General features: G+C 41.4%; 1 long non-coding RNA gene across 4 annotated transcripts in view; it reads left to right on the forward strand.

Moving 5' to 3' along the window:
* The first annotated feature begins 884 nt into the window (after positions 1–884).
* LOC102491045 (uncharacterized) overlaps positions 885–8,449 on the forward strand; it is a 78,060-nt gene continuing 70,495 nt past the window's right edge. For 3 of the 4 annotated variants that reach the window (XR_337246.1, XR_337249.1, XR_001369675.1), the window contains exon 1: positions 885–976. This is a non-coding gene — a long non-coding RNA (uncharacterized LOC102491045). Of the gene's footprint in view, positions 977–4,534; positions 4,819–8,449 lie in introns of all 4 variants that reach the window. The other variant, XR_003547723.1, reaches the window with a different exon arrangement.

The raw sequence follows: 8,449 nt of genomic DNA on the forward strand, positions 1-8,449 counted from the left end.
TAGTAAACTTTTGTGATGAGGTACAGATAGTAAATATTTTTGCCTTTGCAGGTAGTATGACCTGTCACGACTCTGGCAGGAAGCATCCATAGACACTATGTCAACAAACGAGCATTTATAACTTTATTTATAAAGTGGGTAGTGGATCAGATTTGACCTGTTGTCTGTAGTTTGTTGCTCTTCGCTTTAGATAGTATGAGCTACATTTCCACTTGTCTTTATATTTAATTGTATTTTCCACAAAGTTTTTTTAATAGGATACTTAAAACTGTTATTGTGCATTTTAAACACTTGAATTTATTTTTTTCTCCTTCTGAAAATTCTATGAATAAAAGAGTTGTAATATTTTAAGGATTAAAATATTTTGGTGGTTGTCTGGCTCTATAGCCTAGGGGTTAAGCAAGCCAGATCCCACACAGCTGACCAGGGTTGGAGGCCTGGCCCTGGTGTCTGAAAAACAACACATCAGGTGCATGTGTCTGTGTGTCCCATAGCACAACAAAATGGAGAAATGGAAGAAAAGGGATTGGAGTATGACCACACCCTATTGTGGGATATTTTCACCCTGTCCTTCCTCTCTGGAGAGCATACATGGCCTCTAGCAATAAAAAAATTACATATTTTGGTGGAAAAACACACCATGATTAAATAGCAGAGAAAGAACCACAAACCAGAAGCTGTCTAGATTAATTCTTTCTTTCCTAAGGCAGCTGGAAATTTTCAGTATTAGCTGGGGAGGGTCAGGGGGAGGTCTCTGATTGTGCCTTACAGACTCAGCTCAAATGTCACAACCTCTTTCATTTTTCTGACATCACTTTTCAGAATGTTTCTAAGAGGAACATTCTATGTGGGCGGGATTGTGGCTTTGTGAGGCCCTCCTGCTTTCTTCAGAATGTCAGCCTTTACCTCCTTCAGGAGCCCCACCACTTATTAAATCAGAGCTGTCTGCTCAGATGTCCCTTTATCATTGAAAACGGTGAGTGCTTCAGGGCAGATTGAAGTCTCAGGAAGGGCTCTCTCTTGTTCCCAATGCCTAACTGAACTGGAAATACATGAAGGGAGGTGTTTTATGTGTGTATACCTCTATGTCTCCATCTGTAAGATGTGAAAAGACCTGAACTGAATCATCCTGAGATGGTTATAAAACACAACCGAGATGATAGGCACAGGAATTTTTGTAACCTATGAGTACTTGTGCAGATGAGATTTTAGTAATTGTGGGAAAAAGATGGGTCTAGATGAAATGGAAAATAAAAACAAAAACAAAACCTAAAATTAAAAAGGGGCCAGCAGGTGGCATGGTGACTAAAGTGCTGGATCTCACATAGCAAACTGCACAGTTCATTTAAATCCTGGACTCAGTAGCTTGAGAAACATGCTGGGCACGTGTGCTTATGTCTCCAAAGTCCCAAAAGGAGAATGGAGGAGAAGGGATTGTGGCATGGCCATCCTCCCTGGGGAGTGATTTCTCACTGTCTGTTTTTCTCTTACTTCCTGGGGAGTGATTTCTCCCTGTCTCTTTCTGGTGAGCACACATGCCCTATGAACAAAATATAAAAAAAATAAATAAATAAAAATAAAGTTGGGGACCAGCAGTTAGCATAATGGCTATGTCGCTGGACTCCCATGTAGTCGACTGCGGTTCAAGTCCTGGACCTGGCGGCTTAAACTCACGCCGGGCACGTGTGCGTGTGTGCCCAAGATACTAAGAGGAGAATGGAGGACAAGGGATTGAGGCGTGGTCATCCTCCCTGGGGATGATTTCTCGCTTTCTATCTCTCTGCCTTTCTGGCAAGCGCACGCACCCTATAGTGAAAACCTCTCCCCAAAATAATAATAATAATTAAAAAATAATAAAGTTGTACACTAGACAAATAGTGCTAATTAGATAAAAATATAGGATAAATCCATTGCGTGTTTTATGACCTTAGGTAAGTCACTTAACCTATCTGAATTAGAATTATTCCAATTAAATGAAATAGTAGCAATGATATATATTCAGTACCAGTTAGCTAATTGTATTAATGAAATATCATGATTAACGAAATAAATTATCTTTATTAGTAATAATGATGGTTAAATTGGTATTAATGAGTATGAATTAGTAGCAGTAAAATAAGATGTACAAATTTTAGATAAAATGAGAGGAGGTAGAAAGCTGAGTAGAATAATACCACAAGTAAGAACAGATGATTTGGGTGAACCTGGCATATATTGGAAACACCAAGAATGAGTTCCAAGGTACCCATTATGCTTATGGGTTGATGTCTTAGTTATTCCTACTCTGAATCACAGAAGTCTCTACTTCTGCTGGCAGGATACTGTGTGTTTATTTTCTAGCCTCTTTTCCTCGGGCAGGTTTCCATTATTAGCAAGATTAACAAGCTTCTCATCCATGAACTTATAACGCCTTGTTGTAGGGAAGCAGGGGCGTTCACAGCAGCCCTCGCATCCCTCTGACCCAGGCAAGACACAGAGGAGAAAAGGAAGCTGGGTTCCCCAGAACCTAGCAGAATCAGTGCCTGGCTCTGAGGAGAGCTCCGTGAGAGCAAAAGTTTTTGTTTATTGTCTCTCTACACGAGGTCTAGAATAGAACCCAGCTCTTAATAAATACATTTTACAAGATTAATCAGTGACTAAATCATGATGCTCTCTGTAAGGACTGTGTGATCATTGGGTTGAATGGAGATGCACATGTACCATTTGTTAGTTCAGCTTTGAAAGCTCCCATCCCTCTGATTTTGTATTACTTTCCAAAAAAAATTTTGTATGCCTTTTCCTTCTCTAATATCTCTTATGACTTCTTATTCCAGTTCCTCAACTCTAAGACATATTTTAATATTCAAGATCAGTCCCAACTTTATCTTCGAGTTATATACTTCGTTCCTCCCTTAGACGTTTAGCTTAATAGTATTTTTAACAACTTCCCCAAATCCACCCAGTTTCCCTATTTCTTTTTCATTTCTGCTTAGGTGATTCCCTGTACCTGCCAAGATCTCGGATACTTTCATAGTAAAACTTATCCTCTATGTCTCAAGCCTCTGCTCAGAACTGTCCTCCATGAGTCTTCCCTGGATTTTATAAATGAATGATTTTCTCATAGTTTCATCTATAGTTTGTCTCCATTTTAAAAATGTGTCACTTTTCTCTGTTACTCTTAACCGTGGGTATACTTCTTTGCCCCACATCTGATGGCAAGCACCGAAAGGCTAGCAGCCCCAAGTCGTCTTTTGTGCCTATCATGAATTGAGAAGATTGTCAAATTTGAAATTAGAGGTATTGGATTTCATATAAAGAAATCACTCTCATCATCCTTTCCTATTTACCTCCACAACCCATGTGCTATGCAGGCAAATGAGCTTACTTCCCACTCTACATATCCTATTGTCACTTACACGTGTGATGGCTCCACGGTATCTCCCTTTGAATCCACAGGGGACTCTGGCCCATTAGTCTTTAAGAAGACTGGAAGATGTGGGAAAGGTTTCTGCACTTCTTTGTATTTGCAAAAAGCAGTGATAACTACGCCTTCACCTCTGTTTCTGCCTCACGGTAGTATGACTGCATTCCAAATGCAAAAGGTTTAGCTTTTCCTTCTTATGACTTCTTGAGACTTTGCTTTCCAGGACACGCCTGACTCAAGTCCTATAATGAATCTCCATTGTTGGGGGTCAATGGGTGAGTAGGAACTAGGTGTGGTATTGCTGCCACAGATAGCACTGACGAGCACGGCCATCACCTTTGTCGTAGAATGAAGCTGGTTGGAGCTTTTAGGACTGTCGTTTCTTTTCCCTGGGCTGAAAAGATACCTGATGGCTAGTATTTGTGTACAAGTTGGTGGCCTGGCACATTCTATCTCGTAGTTTAGCTCATGGGCACTTAGTCTAGGCCAGCCCACCTCTCACAGAGTATCTCTGCCTTAGCTTTCTGGAATTCTATTTAGGAACAGAGTGGGAAAATTAGATGCTGGGGAAATGAATTATAGGAAGTAGCTTGAAAATTCTCAGACTCATCAAACAATAGCCCTTTTGGTAACTCTTGACATTTCTTGATGACACACTGCCTCAAAGGCAATAAGTGAGATATATCCATAAAAATCTCTGTACATTTTACATGTTAGAACAAACTAGTCTGGGAACTAAAAAAAAAAAAAAAATTACTTGCTTACACATTTATTTGTTGCTAATTTTATTCATTTATACCTTCTATACCAGGTGTATGGCTGAGAAGGGTTACTTATACATATGTATAAATCAGTGATTCTGTTGCCAACCCCTGGGAACTTTTACTTTTAGAAACCGAGGTTTACAGTGTCGAGGGAGGGGGTATTTCAGACAGTCTGAGAAGTTGAAAGCTGAGGAGGAGTACCTGCTAATAATTCTGTCCTTCTGGGAAGTGTGAAGTCTAGAAGAAAAAGAAAGATCAAGGGTGGGCTGAATCTGAGAAAAGAACAGATGGGCCGTGGTTACGCCTGCCAGAGACATGGGCAGAAAGAAATAAAAAACTGTTCTTGCTCTCTTTCCCCTCTAAACAGAGAACGTGTACACCAGAGCTCAGTGTGGGCTGGGGCAGATGGGCTGCGGAGAGAAGAAAGGTTGGCCGTGTCTTACCCAAAAGAAGAAGAGCAAAGCCCGTGAACCCAATTTCCTCTGAAACAAGAGCTTGGCCTCTGCTCTGCATCTTGGCGTGCAGAAAGGGAAATGCGTCAGGGAAGAGGGCTAGTAAGAGTCTGCAAGCATTGCTCACAGCGTGTCCCAGCCTCTAGGAATGATTTCTGAGGCAGAAAGATGTATTTGTTTCAGTACCCTGTTCTTATAGGTAATTCTTTTTAGTTTTTCATTCATGAGGGTGCTGTGATATAATCCAGCCCTGTGTCTAAAGTTTGGTCTCAGGGCCAGAAACATCGGCATCACCTGTGAACTTGCTGGAAATGTGAGTTCTTGCATACCACCAGATCCACTAAATCAGAAATATGGGAGTGGAGTCCAGTAGTCTGTGTCTTAACAAGCTCTCCAGGTGATTCTGATGTAGGCTGAAGGATGAAAACCACTATAACAGAGTTTAGAGAAGGCGGAATCTCGGTAAAAATCTTGAGTGGGGCCAGCCTGTGATGTGGTGGTTAAAGTGACTAGATCCTACATAGTTACCTGCATGGTTTGAGTCCCAGACCTGATGAACTGAGAATCGTACCAGGCACCTGTATGTGCATACCCAAAATCCTGAAAGGAGGGAGAAACAGAGGAGAGGTTGTGGCATGATCATTCTCCATGGGGAGAATGCTTTTCATTCTCCCCCTTTCGCTGTCTCTCTCCAGTGAGCACATTGACACTCTGGCTAATAAGAAGTTTAGAAAGTAGGTCATCCTTTTATGATTCTATGATTTTGGACAGATTACACTCAACAAAGACTATTGTTCCTCACTATTGAGGGGATTAAGTGAAATAATGATGTGCAAATGATAAACAATTGAAAGTACAAACACACCTTAAGCAGACATCTGTTTATGAGAGACAAAAAGGAGAGGAGACAGCAGGTTGTCCTAGTGTTTACAGTGCTGGACTCCCACATGGCTGACCACAGTTCAAGTCCCAGACCTGGCAGCTTGCTTTCTCATTTTGCCCTTTTCTCTCTCTCTCTCTCTCTTTCTCTCTGTCTCTAAGATCCAACAACAACAAAAATAAGTAATAATAACAAAATTAAACAAAAAATATTTTTAAAAAAGGAGATAGGGAGGGAGGCAGAGAGAGAAAAGAATCCAGAAGAGTCGCAAAATTCTCCTCAGGAGAGAAAAGCAGTATTCCCTGTATTCCTCCATATTTCCCAGCCTTCCTTGCAATCAGGTTGAAGCCCGGTGACTAGTTCTGGCAGATGGAGTGTGAGTGCAAGTGATACATGTCTCTACCAGCCAGAGGCAGTTAGAACCAGGACAATTCCTCCATTGTTTTGTTCTCCTGCCATGGAGCATACTTCCTGTCCTACCGGACTATTGTGAGCCAGAAATAAATCTTTGTTATGTTCAGCTACTGAGATTTCAGGAATGATGTGTTGTGGCAGCTAGCATAAATTATCTGGGTCAGCCATGTAGAGGGAAAAGTAATGAGAAAGAGTGCGATAGACAATGAGATGTTACATAGAAGAAGATGGCTAGGAGAAAAAGTGACATTGTCTCCTGATGATAGGGAGCAGACACTGAGCCAAGGCTTTATCTCCATAAGTCCTAGACTTCATCCCAAAAGAAAGATAATTTTCTGGTCAATTATTGTCTAATCAGTGCTTGTGAATATGACCAATTCAGACAGGTATTCTCATTCTTTGCTTATATAGTGAAAAGAAGGTTGGCTTGCTTGGGTGTGCTTCCCATCAAAATCTATAGGTTTTTTTTTTTTTTTTGAAGAGGTTTTCACTATAGGGTGCGTGCGCTTGCCAGAGAGAGAGAGAGAGACATAGAGACAGAAAGCGAGAAATCACCCCCCAGGGGGGATGGTCACGCAGCAATCCCTTCTCCTCCATTCTCCTCTCAGGATCTTGGGCACACACGCACACGCACCCAGCGTGAGTTTTAAGCCACCGGGTCCAGGACGTGAACCGCGGTGGACTATGTGGGAGTCCAGCGACATAGCCATTACACTAACTGCTGGTTCCCGAAAATCTATAGATTTTTTGAAAATCTACTCTATGTCAGGACTCTTAATGGGTTTTCTAACTTCCATTGTGTTCCATTACCCATTCTCACTAATACACTGCTTTCCTTTAGCACCAAAAACAAAAGTAAGGAGTCCTGGTTAGATCTGGTCCCTCTTTTTTCCTTTCATAGTCTGTCTCTTCACATTTCTCTGAATGCCTTCCTATTCTAAATTTCAATCACCCAGGACCAGTGGTATTTTACTGAGTGCCCTCCACCCTTTCTAACGGTAGTAGATATATCTGCCTGTAAGTCTGGCTTCCACCATGGGCTATTGCTTAACTCTTAGGAGGACAGAACTGAGTTCTTGCATACCACCAGATCCACTAAATCAGAAATATGGGAGTGGAGTCCAGTAGTCTGTGTCTTAACAAGCTCTCCAGGTGATTCTGATGTAGGCTGAAGGATGAAAACCACTATAACAGAGTTTAGAGAAGGCGGAATCTCGGTAAAAATCTTGAGTGGGGCCAGCCTGTGATGTGGTGGTTAAAGTGACTAGATCCTACATAGTTACCTGCATGGTTTGAGTCCCAGACCTGATGAACTGAGAATCGTACCAGGCACCTGTATGTGCATACCCAAAATCCTGAAAGGAGGGAGAAACAGAGGAGAGGTTGTGGCATGATCATTCTCCATGGGGAGAATGCTTTTCATTCTCCCCCTTTCGCTGTCTCTCTCCAGTGAGCACATTGACACTCTGGCTAATAAGAAGTTTAGAAAGTAGGTCATCCTTTTATGATTCTATGATTTTGGACAGATTACACTCAACAAAGACTATTGTTCCTCACTATTGAGGGGATTAAGTGAAATAATGATGTGCAAATGATAAACAATTGAAAGTACAAACACACCTTAAGCAGACATCTGTTTATGAGAGACAAAAAGGAGAGGAGACAGCAGGTTGTCCTAGTGTTTACAGTGCTGGACTCCCACATGGCTGACCACAGTTCAAGTCCCAGACCTGGCAGCTTGCTTTCTCATTTTGCCCTTTTCTCTCTCTCTCTCTCTCTTTCTCTCTGTCTCTTTGATCCAACAACAACAAAAATAAGTAATAATAACAAAATTAAACAAAAAATATTTTTAAAAAAGGAGATAGGGAGGGAGGCAGAGAGAGAAAAGAATCCAGAAGAGTCGCAAAATTCTCCTCAGGAGAGAAAAGCAGTATTCCCTGTATTCCTCCATATTTCCCAGCCTTCCTTGCAATCAGGTTGAAGCCCGGTGACTAGTTCTGGCAGATGGAGTGTGAGTGCAAGTGATACATGTCTCTACCAGCCAGAGGCAGTTAGAACCAGGACAATTCCTCCATTGTTTTGTTCTCCTGCCATGGAGCATACTTCCTGTCCTACCGGACTATTGTGAGCCAGAAATAAATCTTTGTTATGTTCAGCTACTGAGATTTCAGGAATGATGTGTTGTGGCAGCTAGCATAAATTATCTGGGTCAGCCATGTAGAGGGAAAAGTAATGAGAAAGAGTGCGATAGACAATGAGATGTTACATAGAAGAAGATGGCTAGGAGAAAAAGTGACATTGTCTCCTGATGATAGGGAGCAGACACTGAGCCAAGGCTTTATCTCCATAAGTCCTAGACTTCATCCCAAAAGAAAGATAATTTTCTGGTCAATTATTGTCTAATCAGTGCTTGTGAATATGACCAATTCAGACAGGTATTCTCATTCTTTGCTTATATAGTGAAAAGAAGGTTGGCTTGCTTGGGTGTGCTTCCCATCAAAATCTATAGGTTTTTTTTTTTTTTTTTGAGGAGGTT

The sequence above is a fragment of the Tupaia chinensis genome, unplaced genomic scaffold, assembly GCF_000334495.1.
Source record: "Tupaia chinensis unplaced genomic scaffold, TupChi_1.0 Scaffold144952_1, whole genome shotgun sequence".
Lineage (NCBI taxonomy): Eukaryota > Metazoa > Chordata > Mammalia > Scandentia > Tupaiidae > Tupaia > Tupaia belangeri.